General features: G+C 36.0%; 1 protein-coding gene and 1 non-coding gene across 8 annotated transcripts in view; both read right to left on the minus strand.

Annotated features, from left to right (window-relative positions):
- The window catches only part of Apc (APC regulator of Wnt signaling pathway), a 121,568-nt gene extending 105,544 nt beyond the window's left edge, over positions 1-16,024 (minus strand). For all 7 annotated transcript variants that reach the window (XM_076856922.2, XM_076856919.2, XM_076856918.2 and 4 more), the window contains exon 1: positions 15,695-16,024. The gene's annotated coding sequence lies outside the window, so the exon portion shown is untranslated. The remainder of the gene's footprint in view (positions 1-15,694) is intronic.
- LOC143400582 (small nucleolar RNA SNORA2/SNORA34 family) lies at positions 140-279 on the minus strand. Its single transcript, XR_013091493.1, has one exon. It is a non-coding gene; the product is annotated as a small nucleolar RNA SNORA2/SNORA34 family (small nucleolar RNA).
- Positions 16,025-17,685: the final 1,661 nt, after the last annotated feature.

Here is a 17,685-nt window from a genome sequence, read left to right on the forward strand (position 1 = left end):
TCATTCTGTAAACATAAAAACTAAATCACAAGAAGGTTAAATGATTATTCCTAATTTAGTTAAAGACAGAGCCAAACACTTGAATCCAGTTTTCTTTTTCTACTGAACCATGGTCAACAATTCTTTTTTCCCCACCTTCAGATGTTTCTTTCTATTGAATTGACTATTACACTTCTAATAAAGTTCTGAAGTAGTCAACAGACCATAAAAAGACATTACTTTAGGCTCCTGCTTGAAACCAACAGCTTCAACAAACTTCTGGCCTTGATTCAGGGCCAATCAATTAATTCCTACATACAAATCTGAATATATTTACCATTAACAGAAAGATATCAACCATGATAGCAGTGATTGGTCCTTAATTTCAATAAAAATAGTCTACTCTGGACAAATAACAAATGAGTATAAATGTATTAAGTATGAAAAAATTTGCATGCCTTAATTAAAGTAAATGATGATCATGGATAACATAAATAATGAACGAGAAGCCACAACTACTAGGTTTACATAGGGCCTTCAACAACTTCATTAAAAACAGATTAAAAAGCCAAGTAAAAGATTTTAATCTGCAACTCAGTAAAACTGAAATAAATTTTAAAAAAACAAAAAACAATTATAGTCGGGCACACCTATAATCCCAATGATTCAGGAAGCTGAGACAGAAGGATAACAGTAATTTAGTGAGGCCTTAAACAACTTAGTGAGACAAATAAAAATAAAAAATAAAAAAGGGCTAGAGATGTAGCTCAGTAGTAAAGCACCCCTGGGTTAAATCCCTGGTACAAATAAAACATACACACACACACACACACACACATAAACATACACACAACAATCTACTTTACCAGGCAAATATAAGTAATATATATCAAATATAGATGAAAGGGACCCTTTTCCCATCTAGCTATTCTTATCAACTCCTTACATTTAACATTTTGTCAAGATAATTTTCATGGTGTAAGTCTAGTTCTTAAGGTCTTAAGAATAATAATATTTAATTCACAGGCTGTCACCTGAATTGAGATGTAAATTTTCTGTCAAAGATCTAATTCTATGCTAAGTCAAGAATCTCATCAGTCCAATATAAACTAATAGGAAATCAAAACACATAATAACTTATCAAATATTATTAAGTTGTGGGAATTTTTTTTAATAATATGTAATTCCAGAAAGTACGACAGTGAAGGAATAACTGAATTTTGAAGCTACCATGATATGTTATATTGATAAAACACACCTGATTTTTCTACCATATCACTTGGTTTTTGAGTAAGTATTACATTTCTGTGAAAATTCCTACTAGTTTCAACTGAGACCCAACTTAATAGTTGGTTAGAATTCATGTGTTCTCAGTGAATATTCAACCAAATTAGTACAATAATTAAAATAAATTTGTAGATTTTGTCCATAGTGACACTTTTCCAACCTGTAAGTTTACTTATGGCTGACACATCTTCAAGTGCTGATGTATGTTAGAGAAGGCAAAGGAAAAACTCTTGTGTTAAAACTAAGAAACTCTTGAAGAAGTGCTATTGAAATACTTTAAATTATATCAGTCTCTGAAATTAAACTATGGCAAAGACAAGATAAAAGAATGACTTAAAAAACATGGGTAGAATGTCATAAAACCTAATTAAAGATACTAATATCAAGATCTAATAAACACCAAAGAACACAATAGGGAAAATGTGTGTTATAGTAGTAAGGCAACAATGACAAAATTTTGGAAACGAGATAATAAGAACATTGGCTAAATATGTAAAATGCTATTATAGCAGCAGCATAGTATCATTCATACACTGTCTGAGGTACTTACTCTAGAATAATTACTGCTTTACAGAGGGTACTATTGAAGTAAAAATCTTCAGAAAATGCATACGGGTTGTGTAGTTCTAATCTGAAAAATCCCAAATACTCCAAAATTCAAAACTTTTGGAGTGTTGACATGATGTTATAAATGGGAAATTCCACACTTGACCTCATAAGACAGTAGTCAAAATGCAGACACACTAAAAATACCACATAGGAGCAGAGGATGTCGTCAGTGGTAAAGTGTGTGCTTAACATATGCAAATCCCAGAGTTTGATCCCTAGTACCATAAAAAGAATTTTAAAAAACTATATAAGATTACTCAAGACATGCATACATATATATTCCAAATTTAAAAAAATTCAAAATCCTAAATACTTTTAGTCTCAAGTATTTTTTGGTAAAGGATACTCAACCCATATGACAGTCTACTCAGGAATAGCACAGACATTAATAAATGCTGAGATTGAAGGCCAAAACAGTTTTACATCTGAATTTAGTCACAGATAGCAAACTTAAAGAAATTAAAATACTAGACTAATGAATTTAACTTAGGAAGTCTAAAATTAATTGTTTGTAATGAATATATGACGAATCAAGATGCATTAATAAATCTCAGTATATTAATAAATTAATTAATCAGCATTAATAAATCTCAGTATATTGTTATTGATAAATCATCAGCTATACCTAGTAGAATGATACAGCTGAAAAAACCTTAAGGAATTACTAATAAGGGGGAAAGTCTGAATTTTAGTCTACTATAACTTAAGCAAGTTACCCACCTCCCTCAGGTTTCTGATTTCACATTCCTAAGACAAGATGAGTGGGATTGGAAGGCACAAGAGAGATTTTACCAAATCTAGAGTTACTTTTAATTCTAAAATTCTCTCTCCTCCTCATTTCATCCCTCAGTTTTCTAAAGACAAGTGAGCAAATCTAAAACAAAGAGTTATTTCAATCTAACAAAGCAGGGAAGTAAAGAAACTATAATTAACATGAATCATCAACTTAGTGTCTTCTTTTAGAAGAGAAAAAACAAACAAGTAAACAAATTCAGAAGTTCTAGGCTTCCTTATAAGAAGGTGTTTTGCATTTTGTTGATATATCAATTTAAATGCAAAGAGAGATGGTATTTCATACTAATAGCTATGACTTATAACAAGTCAAATCGTTATTAAATTTTCATCACCATCCTCCCACTCAAGAACTGCCCTCAAATGAATGCCCATTAATGTAAAGACCACTATAGTTTAGTTTGCCTAGAATTTCTAATTTGTATGTTTGACTTCCATTTTTATTTTTTTAATTTATATATAATAGCGAAATGCATTACAATTCTTATTACATATATAGAGCACAATTTTTCATATCTCTGGTTGTATACGTAGTATATTCACACCAATTCGTGTCTTCATATATGTATCTTGGATAATAATGATCATCACATTCAACCATCATTAATTACTTCATACCTCCTCACTTCTCCTCTAACCTTTCTGCCCTATCTAGAGTTCGTCTATTTCTCCCATGTTCCCTCTCCCTATTCCACTATGAATCAGCTTCCTTATATCAAAGAAAACATTTGGCATTTGTTTTTTTGGGATTGGCTAACTTCACTTAGCATTATCTTCTCTAACTCCATCCATTTACCTGCCAATGCTATGATTTTATTCTTTTTTATTGCTGAGTAATATTCCATTGTGTTATATATGCCACATTTTTTTTTTTATCCATTCATCTATTGAGGGCATCTAGGTTGGTTCCACAATTTACCTATTGTGAATTGTGCTGCTATAAACATTGATGTGGCTGTGTCCCTGTAGTATGCTGTTTTTAATTGACTTCCATTTTTAATGGATTTAACGCTGAATTAAAATTTAAATTACATATGTAATATTTTAATAGTTCTTTATTTAATTAAGCCTATGGCATTCTACCCATCTCTTTCTTGTCATTCTTTTCATTTCTTCTGATATCATTTTTAGTGTTTCAATAGCATTCAATTTACAATAATGTAAAGACTACTATAGCTTAGTTTGCCTAGAATTTCTAATATATATATATATTTGACATCCATATTTAATGGATTTAATTCTAAATTTAAATTACACAGGTAATATTTTAAAGATATATGGGTAAGAGTAAAAAAATAATATTTTGTCCCTGAAATGTGAAAGAATACAAAATAAATAAAAATCAGGACATCCACATAGCACAAAAAGAATGCTAATCTTAATTATGAAAAATAAACTCCAGGGGCTGGGGATGTGGCTCAAGTAGTAGCGCGCTCGCCTGGCATGCGAGCGGTCTGGGCTCGATCCTCAGCACCACATACAAAGATGTTGTGTCCGCCAAAAACTAAAAAATAAAAATTAAAAAATAAAAAATAAAATAAACTCCAACTTCCAAAAAAAAAAAATACTACAGGACAAACTTGTTTATAGTTCCTTCTCAGCTCAGTGTATTCTCCCTCTAACCCCACATAATCCTACTCCAAAATGTTTATATTATGTTCTGTTTGCTTACAAAAAGGACAATTCCTGCCCCAATGTGCTATTCACAATATCAAATATTTTTATTTCTCTAATGAAATAAAATATCTTCTGCTTCTTTCCCTTGGGAGTTTTGCAAATAATAAGAACTAGTCTGATCTAAAAAAAAAAAAAAAAATTAAACCACAGCTTAATTGTTTACCTTTCCCAGGTATTCCTATTTATATTATAAAAGGGCATTAACAAAAGGAATACTTCATTTATTCCACTTGTAGAAACAGCATATCAGGCAATTTGGACCTACTATCCCTCCAAAAGCAATTTAAAGATTGATAAGATATCAATCTTCTTAAAAGCAACAAATAACTACTAATGTAGTGAGAAATGACTAACCAGCTCAAATCCATTAGAAGTCAGGAACCCAGAAAGGTGACCTCAGCTTTTGCCTTTTGAGTTTGCAAACAAGCATTTAAACTTTGATGTTTGTTGCCTGCAATACAGAACAGGGGAGATGAAGGGTGAAAACACTGTTGGCTGTAGCATGAGGTTCTCAAGGGCTACACTCCTAGAATAAAAAGGAACCAAGAGACTAAACAGTGTTTTCCACTAGTATAATAAAACACATTCGATAATCAACTTACAAAGAGAAAAGTTTTGTTTTGGCTTGCAGTTGTAAAAAGTTTCTAATCCATAATCTAGAGGCTTCATTGCTTTGGATCTCTGGCAAGGTAGCACATAACAGCAGCAATGCATGGCAGAGCAAACTTTCGCCTCAGAAACCAGGAAGTAAAGCAAAAAAGGAGAAAACTTGGACCCCAAAATTATCTTCTATGGAACGCTAACAATGCTAACGATCTCCCACCAAAACGCACCTTCTAAAGGTTCTACTACCTCCCACAGCACAACGCTGGGACTAAGTGCTTAACACATGGACCTCTGAGGAGGCTACCCATATTCTAACCATAACAAAAACTATGCAGTTAGGTCAGATTTAAGTTTCTAGGTGGCCCAGGAAAATTAAGATATGAAATTTGACTAAGATGGTCTTATACCCTCAGGCACTTGACAATAGCAAGTAAATATCTTCTTTCGAGAAACATTAACTTTATATCAGATTAGTTCTACAACAGACAAGTAATCAGATTCACAGAGACCAGGAAACACTGCCATTAAGAAACAGCAAAATAACTATGTTATTATATTCAAGAAGATAAAAGTCAAACTTTCTTAAATTTTTATTTTTTACTATTGCTTGGACTGAAAACTATAAAACATACATATAAAATATAATATAGATAAAAAAAAATAAAAATTCTAGTACTGTAAAATAAAATAACCTAAATCAAGTACTTACTAGATGAATAAGCAATAGGTAAAACAGGTGAAAAACGAACTTTGAAAATAAAAAAATTCAAAATAAAGCCTTGAGGAAAAAACAAAGGGAAAAAATATCATAAAAGAGGGTTAAAGACAGATAAGATGGTCTTAACATACTAACTTGGAATCCCAAAAGTATGAGAGAGAAAATGAGGCAAAGGTAATATCTTTTCTCTTTTTATTTATTTATTTTGTAGCATTGGAGATTGAACCCAGGGTTGCTTTACTGAGCTACATTGCCAGATCATTTTATTTTTTTTATTTTGAGACAGTGTCTTGTCTTGCTAAGTTGCCAAGGCTAGTCTCAAATTTGGAATTCTCCTGCCTCAGCCTCTGCAGTAGCTGGAATTACAGGCATGCACCACTAAGCCCAGGAGGTAAAGGTACTATCTGAAGAAACTATGGCTAACGAATTTCCAGGACTGATAAGACACCAATTCACATATTCCTGAAGTCCAAAGATTAAATGTGTATGTACAACATGGTGAAAACAACAGAAAAGAAAGATAAAGTTAAAAATCCTGAAACCAAAATGATAGGTACTTTAAAAGGAGAAATATAATTTAAATGGAGAAACACAAAGAGATAACAATAAGGGAATGGGATAGAATGAAGTAAGCATCAACCTAGAATGTGCTGAAAGAATATAAACTGTTATCCTAGAAATCTATATCTAGAAAAAAATATCCTTCAAAAATGAGATAAAATAGCTGGGCTCAGTGGCACACACCTGTAATCCCAGCTACTTGAAAGGCTGAGGCAGAAGGATTACAAATTCAACCTGAGCATTTTAGGGAGACCTTGTCTTAAAAAAAAAAAAAAAGTGTGGGTAGCTCAACGAAGAGTGTTTGCCAAGCAAGCAGGAGGCAAAAACAAACAAGTGAACAAAATCAAATGAGGTAAAATAGACATTTTCAGGCAGACTAAATAAAATTTTAAATGAAAATGATTCTAAGTGGAAGAGTACAGGAAATGTAAAATATGGTAATACGTGAGTTAACTGACACAGAATACTGATAGTGTAAAAGAATAGTGAGGGAAAAGGAAAATAGGAATGAACTAAAATGCACAACAACAATATTGTATGAGTAGTGTTGCAAGTAAATACAATTCACTTGCAACATGTTGGAAGAAAATAAAGTTATTGGTTAATATTAAACTTTATGGGGCTGGGGATATGGCTCAAGCGGTAACTCGCTTGTCTGGCATGCGGGGGGCTCTGGGTTCAATCCTCAGCACCACATAAAAATAATAAAAAATAAAGATGTTGTGTCCACCGAAAACTGAAAAATAAATATTAAAAAACTCTCTCTCTCTTTAAAAAAAAAGTTAGACTTTATAAGAAGTATATTGTGATTTCTAGAGTCACTTGTAAGAGAAGAGGGAAAAAAAGGTCATAACCTCCAAATAATGAGGGGAAAAATCTGAATGATGAAATGGCCAGTTAATCTAAATAACTATATATATATATATATATATAAAAAAGGAAAGAATTAGGGAGGGGATAGGAAAGATGGTGGAGTGAGACAGACATCATTACCCTAGGTACATGTTCAATTACATGAATGGTGTGACCCTACTTTGTGTACAACCAGAAGTGAAAAATTGTGCTCCATTTGCGTACAATACCCCAAACAGCATTCTGCTGTCATATATAACTGATTAGAATAAATAATTTTAAAATTTTAAAAAAGAAAGAATTAGCAGACATCACAAATGTAAAGTATATGATATGATTTAAATCCAAATATGTCACATAAAAGACATCTAAAACAAAAGAATATAGGAAGTCTGGAGGTAAAAGAATGGAAAAAGACATGCTCATGCAAACAGTAATAAACAGAAAGCTGGAGTTATATACTAATCCCAAACTAGATTCTAATGCAAAAAGTACTACTTAAATAAAAGAGGAACGCTTCATAATATAAATTCACTGAGAAGACATCATTATTATGCATCTCTATGCAACCACTAGCACAGCCTCAACTGTATAAGTTGACAGAAACTACAAGGGAAAATCAAATCTTAATGAAATATTTTCACATACTCTTCTGTAATTAATAGGAGCAAACAAAAGATCACTAATGATATTAAGAGCTGAAATACAGGGTTAACAAACATGACTTACTGAAAAAACAAAACTACACACACTAACTACAGAGAAGAAAAGACAATAAATAATTGGCCTTTTGTATCCATGGAGTCTGCATCCCATCAAAAATATATATAAACAACTGTACTAAACATGTACAGAATTATTTCCCTTGTCATTATTCCCTAAACAATTCAGTATAACTATTGACATAAAAATTACATTGTATTATATATTATAAGTAATCTACAGATGATTTAACGTATACAGAGATTGTGCATGTTAAAGGAGAATGTGCCTTAAAGGAGAATGAAATTATGGCATTTGCAAGTAAATGGATGGAGCTAGAGAATATTATGCTAAGCGAAATAAGCCAATCCCAAAGAACCAAAGGCCAAAAGTTCTCTCTGATATGTGGATACTAATTCATAATAAGTGGGGAGGGGAAGAATAGAAGTATTTTGAACTGGACAGAGGGTAGTGAAGGGAAGGGAGGAGGAATGTGAGTCAGAATGATAGTAGAATGAATCATACATTATTACCCTATGTGCATATATGACTATATGAACTGTGTAATTCTACATCATGTACAACAAGACAAATGAGAAGTTATACTCCATTTATGTATGATATGTCAAAATGCATTCTTCTGTTGTGTATAAATAGAACAAATTTTAAAAAATGAGAAACTGTGGGCTGGGGGTATAGCTCAGTGGTAGACAGACTGCTTAGCACATGTGAAGCACTGAGTTCAATCTCTAGTATTGCAAAAAATAAAAATAAAAGAATAAAAGAAGGGGGTATCAAATTATAAAAACTTTCCACTAAGAAAACTCCCATTCCAGATGGTTTCTCCGCTGAATTATTAACAAATATTTATAAAGAAATAATTCCAATCATACACAAATTCTTCCAGAACAAAAATGAGTATCATTTCATTTTTTAAGGCTAGCACAATGTTGATTTCAAATCCTGACAAGGATAATGTAGGCTCTTTCACATGTACATCATTTCATGACTTAGCCCATTACTTCATTCATTCAGATCTCTTAGCTCAAAAGCTTCTCAAAAAGCCCTTTGCTTACCAGCCCATCTAAACTAGCATGCCATTAGGCTTTCTCCCCTGAGCCTATTAATTTCAAAGCTTACATACTACCTGATATTATTTGTGTATATGTGTGTGTGTGGGGGGGTCCATGTATAATGTTTTTTGACTATATGCTTCCCACTGAGATTTAAGCTTAAAGAGAGTACAGACTCTGTTTTGTTTACTATTCTTGCCACACTACCTGCACATAGCAGACTCAAAAAATCTGGGTTTTTGTTTGTTTGCTCAGTTAGTTTTATACTATCCAGGGTCTTGCATATACTAGGCAAGCACTCTACCACTGAACTATAACACCAGCCTCTAAAAATCTTTGTTAAATAAAATGACACCTGTGTTTAGCTTTATTGACTGAGAAAAACAGACAATCCTCCATATCCATGGGCTCTTGAGTTCAACCAACAGTATATAATAAATATTTGGGGAAAAAATGTATCTAAATTTAACTTGCACAGCCTTATTCCCCCTCTTGTCATTATTCCCTAAACAATATAGTTTACTATTTACATAGCATTTACATTGTATTTGGTATATGCTGAGTATCCCTTATCCAAAATGCTTGGGACCAGAAATGTTTGGGATTTGGAATTTTTTAATATTTGCATGTGCACAAGGATGAGACCTAAGTCTAAAAATGAAATAACTTATGTCATATACACCTTAAACACAGTCTAAAGGTAATTTTATGCAATATTTTTAGTGCACCTCTTGAGTACAACCTATCACACGAGGTCAGATGTAAATATTCCACTTGCGGTGTCATGTCAGTGCTCAAAAAGCTTTGGACTTTGGAGCATTTCAGATTTTAAATGTTTGCATTAGTGATGCTGAACCTGAATTATAAGCAATCTAGAGGTGATTTAAAGTATATGGAAGAATATGATAGGTTATATGCAAATACTATGCCACATTATACAAGAGATTTGAGCATTCACAGTGGACCCTGGAACCAATCTCCTGAGGGTGCCAAGGGATGACTCTAATGGCAAAAACACTCCTAAAATTCAGAAAGGCTTTCAAATGAATTCATACTCTATTAATTATCAGAACATTACATATAGGCTTTGGTGGTAGGGGTACATAATGTACATAATTCAGGGTTCAACAACAACTGTTGTATTAGGCACAAAATCATTCATAATTCTTTCTATAAATGATTGTACATTAAGTCAGAGAATTCTACACATTTAGACTTTAAGAACATAAAGATAATTAAGACAAGGTGAATTAATGCATGAGATAAGGAATAATATAGTCTGTTATATATAATAGAGGCATAGAATATAAAATATGGCATAATAGAGGAAAATAGGTGTTTAGAAATGGTTTCAAGAGTGGTGGTGATATTGAACAAATACTTGAAAAATCAAATACAAAAAAATTCTTCATTTTTGTGGGTGTGGTGGCATACACCCATAATCCCAGCTAACTTGGGAGGCTGGGCAAGAAGACAGCAAATGCAAGGCCAATCTGGGCATCTTTGTAGGACCTATCTCAAAATCAAATAAAAAAGAGCTAGGGATGTAGCTCAGGGGTAAAGTACTTTCCTAGAATGCTTGAGAGCATGGGTTTAATTCCCAGGATTTGGGGGGAAAAAATATATTTTTCATTTTACTTTGTATGTGAAATAAGGGTGCTGTCTGAAAGTATTACAGTAATTTGCTATCATGAGACAGGGTGGCCTGAGAATAAAACCAAAACAAGGGAAATGACAGAGCAGACCAATTAGAGAAATTGGGCCAAGTCCTTCATTTCACGTGAGCCACTGGATTATATCTTAGCAAAAGTTTAACTACAAGGAAGCAACACTTCCTTTTTTGTTTAAGCCAGTTTGAATTTGGTTTTCTGCAACTAAGAATATAATACAGATGAATCCCAGTGAATTCTTTCAAAAGGCACACTATTTCAGTGTGTAGTGGCATTTTTGAAGGGACAATTCTTTGTTTTTTTTATGGACCATTCCAAATATCACAGGACACTCACTGTGTTTGGCTTCCACTGACTAATTGTCAGTGAATCTGACAGTTACTATGACAACCAAAAATGTTCCCTACATGTCTCTCATTCCTAAAGGGAACCACAAATCTATTTCTTAATAGTTGTTACATATCACCGTTTCTCATAGTGGCTTTATTGGGTATGCTTAATGTACTTAACATCGATCTTTAAAGAACCCAGATATTCTAATGTATCATTCAAATTTATTATAATGTTACATATTAATCCATTTTAAACAGTCAGTTATGATTATATGAATATTCGGTCAAAATTCTTTATTTAGCTTACATCAACTCTTGGGCAAAAGTTTACTATTGCTGTCTGAGAATTCTTATTAAAACTTACTTCTCAATACAATGCTATAAAAAGTATGTCACTGATACTGTTACCTTCTCTTCAGTCATTTGCCTTTTTCCTAGACTGAAATGCCACATATTGGTTTTCCTAGCTTCCCTGCAACAAGGTGATAGACATGCCAGGATGGACGTCAGATACAGACTTTCTGTTGTAGGTTTTCTTGCCTAATCAAGAGATGAGAGGGCAAACTTCCATTTGTCTTTGTTAGCTGTCTGACAACTATGATGCCTGAGTAGAAAGAGCCATCGGCAACTATGATGGGACAAGTACAAAGGTCAGCACACTATAAGGATAGTCAAATTTAAAGATGGAAAACATCTGAATCCTTGATAACATCACTGTTCAGTTGACTAACCATGGACTCCTTCAACTCTAAACTTCTTTTTATGTGAGACACTGTTTAAATCATGGTTAACTGAGTATTCTATAACTTGGGGCATAATATAAGACATATGCAAGATCTGACCACTGATTGACAATGGAAGAACCACTAAGATGACTGCAAGTTTTTTAAACTAGGTGGCTGAGAGACAGGTGGTTACAAAAGAGAAGTCAGGAAGAAGAGGAATACAAACACACACACACACACACACACACACACACACACACACGTATAAACACAGGAAGTGAGGGTAAGTGTAGGATACAGATAAAACTGATCCACTTTGGCCGAGTTAGACTTACGGCAGTAATCTTAAGAGATACATGCCAAATAGTAAAAATGGGAAGTAGAGTTACAGAAGCAAAAAACAACTACACAGACATAATTTATAATCATAAAGACAAAAAGGATATGATCACCAAGAAAATACAGTGAAAAGCATACAGATTCTTGAAGACACTTATTACCTTTGTAGGATCCATTCCACCTCTCTGCACTATGCTGCACTCCTTATTTTTAGAAAGGATTCATTCCATTGGCAAGGCCAGTTAGAATTCCGTCCCTCTTAACAAAGATATTGTTACAGGCTTGGCGGCATGATCTTCTGTTTGTTCAGAGTAGAGCTAAAGATTTTGAGGAAAGGTTAGGAGAGAAGCAGCCTCTCTCCCTTTGAAAGTAAATGGAAAAAGCTACAACGTGAACATTGCTGGTGGCCATCTTTTTGAAGCCAATGTGAGCATAAAGCCCAAATGAGACAACAAAATTGAGAGAGTAGAGGAGACATGGGACTTTAGCTCCAATGACATGATCTCTGAACAAACAACACTTCAAGTCATTTCTATCTACGTACTTACAATTACATGAGCCAATCTTAAATCTTGTTTGCAGCCTAATTGATAGAGGGAACAGCTGTGTTTAGGGGTAAGAACAAAGTCAAGAGAGTGTAGGAAATATGAAGAAGCTTTCAGAGAAATAGGGAATCAAGAAGTACAATGTAGCCAGGTACAGTGGTGCATGCCTGTAATACAAGTAGCTTGGGAGGCTGAAGCAGGAGGATCCTGAATTCAAATCCAGCCTCAGCAACAGTGAGGCCCTAAGCAACTCAGTGACACCCTGTCTTAAATAAAATACAAAACAGGGCTGGGGATATGGCTCAGTGGTTGAGTTCAAACCCCAGTAGCCCCCACCAAAAAAAGAAGTACAATGTAGAAGAACCAAGAAATTAAATCATCTTACTACCATAGAATGTATTTCACAAATGGTCAAAGGAAATCAAAGATAATGGAAGAAAAGCTGTTGGATTTGGTAATTAGAAGGCCACAGGTGACTTTTAAATACACCAATTTCAAGAGTAATGGAAGTCATGATGAAAAGGAAGGATGAATTTATTAAGAACTCCACAATGTACTAAACAATTGGATGGACATTTAACAGGTATTAACTTCTTTCATACTCACTGAGTGAACTTAGGTACTTTATAAACACAGAATAGTTTGAGTAGCAATATAACCACAGCCACAAACTACTAAGTGGCTTTAACAGACTTCAAACACAAGATTAAAAGATTTATCTGGCTCAAAGTCAATCTTCGTCCCACTATATCAGGCTTCTGGAATGGAAAAAAAAAATGAGTCGTTAGGGAAAAAAAATAAAAATTTAGTGGCATAGCAGATTCAAAATTCAGAATGGTCTGCTGGAGTTGAGAAGCATACAGCACTTGCATCTGGTAGCCTTGGAAAAGGCATAAGCATGTATGTAGTTTAGAGAGGGAGAGACTGAAGGTGGATAAGAAGTGATAAAGGCAGTTATAGAGAGATGGGAAGGGATGATCATGAATACATCTGGAGGGGGTTGCTGTTGAAAAGAAGAAAAGACATTTCCTCTTCTAAGATATGAATAAACAAGGGGATAATATTAAGAAGAAAACTGGGTAGTAGAAGATGGTTTTTTCTTAATGCAGGAAGAGATCAAGTTATTTGCTATAAATGAGACAAAATGGAACACAATACTAAAGACTCAGCAGAGTACCCAAGTTGGTATGAAAACTAATCAGTATTCTTTATGTAACTGCTTTTTGGAAACCCTCAGGATTTCAGGGATCAAACTGATAAAGATGATGAGACTTATTCAGGACTGGGGACTAGAAAAGTCAAAACTACAGAAAGTGAAGAATTCCACGCCATCAATAAAAACTTGGTAAAAACTGATTATCCTGGTTACATAGGGAAGCAAATGGCATCATCAGTAGGCAAACGGATTGGATGAACAGACAAAGAGGTTTCATAAAGAGAATGAAAGGGAAAACAGCTTTTTTAAGAGTGGAATAGTGAGAAGTTTTAATGAAAGTTTGTGGTCAGAGAAGTTTTGACATGAAGCTTCAAATCATTTTTCCAGAAGCAGCCAGCCATTCATTGGAGCACAGCAGTTTCAACGTCCTTATTGTCCCTTCAAATGAAAGAACAAAACTGAAAGACAAGGTCTAAAATGCAGTCTTTGGATGTGGAAAAGTGAAGGTTGTCAATAAACAAATGAACTACAAGAATCAAACAAAAATATTTCATATTAGAAATGGAACAATTCTATCTCTAAAATTATAAAAGCCCACACATTTGCAATCTTAAAGGGCATACTATATCTCATATATATGTACATATTATACATATATATATATATATATATATATATATATATATATGTTGGTTTTTTTGGTACCAGGGGTTGAACTCAAGGGCACTTAACCACTGAGCCACATTCCCAGCCCTATTTTGTATTTCATTAGAGAGAGAGTCTCACTGAGTTGCTTAGTGCTTTGCTTGTGCTAAGACTGGCTTTGAACTCCTGATCCTCCTGCTTCAGCCTCCCAAGCCACTGGTATTACAGGTATGCACCAGGGTACCCAGCATTATTTATATTTTTAAGCACACGTCTATGTTTTCCGGGCTCAATACCTAATCCAATTACAGGAAAAGATGAAATAATCAGTCACAGCATCTTCATCTACTACCACTTTGACTCTACAGTTTGTACTTATAAACCCTGGCAAGGTACCACATAATTTATTTAGGACAGTTTCTTATATCAATAAATTGCGATGAGCCTTGCCATAGTAATAAAGAAGGGAGAGAAGAGACTGGCATAAACCTAAATTTTACAGAAAATATTAAGCACTATAGGAATTGTCAAGCAGTAGCAACAATTGAGAGTACAAGCAATTTGAGAAGTTTTGAGCTTAAAAAAGTTTTTTTTTTTTCTATTTTAGTCCTTCTAAATGTAACAAAGGGTCTGTACAAAACAGGATTCTAAAGCTTCAGTGTGCAATCTAAGCCAACAGTGAATAAAAGAATGAATCACGTATCTTTTCTCGGGTCGTTATGTGATATCTCACATTTATAAGGTCTTCTTTTTTAAAGGGAACATAACAAGTACCAATTCTTTCACTGGATCTACAAAACCCAGCCTCAAAAGTCCAGAGACCCCAAAACTTACTACGCCGAAAAAGATTAATTATTTAGATAAACAACCACTTGCCATTACCAGCACCATTTCCCTACTCTGCATGAGTTCTAGGAGTCAGTCTTTCCTAAACGAACCCAGTCTCCGGGAGACTTGATTTCCCTAAGGTGAATAGAACTCGCCGGCCTCTGGAATACAAGCCTTTTTCTTTGTGACTCCAAATGCCGGGCTTTCCAATAATCTTCCTAGATAGTTAAAAACTTTGAAAAGAAGCGATAAGGTCAAAACGAGGAAGATCGGGAAGCGACGGAAACTGGAGGGGAGGGCGACCCATCCACCTAACGCGAACCGGGCACAGTTCTCAGGGACGAAGCTTGCTCCGCAGACAAGAAAGGTGAGGAGGGCAGAGGGCGTCACAACCGTGGCCCACCGTATGAGAATGAAGAACCTGTGAAGCCAGAGGCCAAGCGGAGGCCTAAAAGGGGGCGCGGGAGGGAAGGGGGTGGGACGTGGAGACAAGAGAGCCGCAGAGCCCGCCGAGCCCCACAGGGTCCGTAGCGCTGCGGGGCAAAGTAGAGGGAGCTTTGCCAGGGCGGGAGACGCCAAAGCTCACAGCCTCACTCACCTGCCAGACGCTCGCCCGGCGGCCAGAAGCCTGGGCTCTTCTGCCGGTCACAGTCCCTGCCGCCGCCGGAGCTCCAGGACCGAGAGTCGAGGATGGTACAGAAGCAGGCAAAGCGGCTACGGGACCGGAGCCCAGGGAGACGTACATAGGGGGAGCTGGGGGCCCGGGAAGGCAACTCCGTGCTTCACCTTCCTCACCGGCAGCCAACAGCGCTTCCCGGGAACAGCATCGCGCCAGCCTCAGTCCGCTGCTCCCGGGCCTTCGCCCGAAGCTCCCCCCAAGCAGCGGCGGGGTTTCCGGCGGCCACACTCCGCCCCCTCGCTACTTGGCCTCCGCCATCTTGTTGGAGGCGGGAAGAATGCAATGCGCACGCTCGAATGCTGGCGGGCGTCCCGCTGTCCCCGGGCCCCGGAGCCGTAGTGCGCAGCTGCATGGGCCACTGCGTTCCTTCCGCGACGTCCAGTTTCTTCTCGTAGTTGGCTTGTGCTCTTTGGCTGCTGGGGAAGCGGACTCATGAGCTGACAGACCTGTTCACCTTTCCTGAAGTGTATTGCAACCAAATGAATAGAATATTATGCGCACACTGCACTCAGTTATTTTGCAGTCATCTACCGACCTCCCACCATATACCAAGCCCTGGCTAGCCCCTGATGATAGATTGGTAAAGCATGGCTCTAGCGTGCCAAAGGAGCACCTATTCTAGTGGAGAAGACTGAGATGAACAAGTTCTTGTTTTGTAACTGCCCCCCTAACTCCTTCTCTAGTTCTGTTTCAAAACATACCTCTTCAGGAAGTCCTCCCAGCTTGTCTCTGTTTGATCAGTGTTCTACCTTGCTTTACCCTTCCAGCTTAATTTCATTCGGCATTAACAATGTCCCTAGGGTTTCTGTTACATACTAAATATCTGTTCCAGGCTCTATGTTTACAGCAATAAGGAAATAAATGTATGGAATCCATAAGTATTGGGGATATACTAGGGCAGAGTCTTTAAGACAGAGGGAACAACAAAACAGGCAGTTGGGAATGAGTCTAGTGGGTAAGAGACAAAAAAGGTAGACCTTGTGGACATTGCTAGGAGATATGGTCAGGAGGAAGTGGGGACCAAATCAAGCAGGGGCTTGAGGCCTGGTAAGACGTTGGGATTAATTACAAGTGTGCCCTCTAACTTGTTGCTGCTGCAACCTGCTACTCCTTTTCAATCATTTCTAGTTCCTAACTTCCTCTGCTTTGTACACATTGATTTGACTTTTTAGAAGACTTTTCTCTTGTTGTTGTTTTTATGTTAAATGTGTTATCTTCTAGAGTACTGTTTCAATGTCACTTCAGAAACACCAGCATTCCTAAGTAAATATCCCTCCTATCTTCCCTGTTATTCTCTTTCATTATACCTTATTTCTTCCATGGCACTCAGGATGTTTTTAAATTATGTACTTATTGTTTCTTTACTGTCTACCCACTAAACGGTTAACTCATTAAGAGGGAAAGATGCTTTGTTTACCAGTGAATACCCAATGCCTAGCACCATGCCTGGCATTGGGTCAGTTAGTAAATGTCTGTTGAATTAATGAATGTAAAAGTTTGTCAGTATCTTTTGATCCAGCTATCCCACTCCTTGGTCTATACCCAAAAGAACTTAAAAACAGCATACTATAGGGACACAGTCACATCAATGTTTATAGCAGCACAATTCACAATAGATAAACTGTGGAGCCAACCTAGATACCCTTCAGTAGATGAATGGATAAAGAAAATGTGTATGAATACACAATGGAATATTATTCAGCAGTAAAAGAGAATAAAATCATGGCATTTGCAGGTAAATGGATAGAGTTGGAGAAGATAATGCTAAGTGAAGTTAGCCAATCCCCAAAAACCAAATGCTGAATGTTTTCTCTGATATAAGGAGGCTAATTGATAGTGGGGTTGGGAGGAGGCACATGGGAAGATTAGACAAACTCTAGATAGGGCAAAGGAGAGGGAGGTGGGGAGGC

Source organism: Callospermophilus lateralis, chromosome 5 (genome assembly GCF_048772815.1).
Source record: "Callospermophilus lateralis isolate mCalLat2 chromosome 5, mCalLat2.hap1, whole genome shotgun sequence".
In the NCBI taxonomy this organism is placed as follows: Eukaryota; Metazoa; Chordata; class Mammalia; order Rodentia; family Sciuridae; genus Callospermophilus; species Callospermophilus lateralis.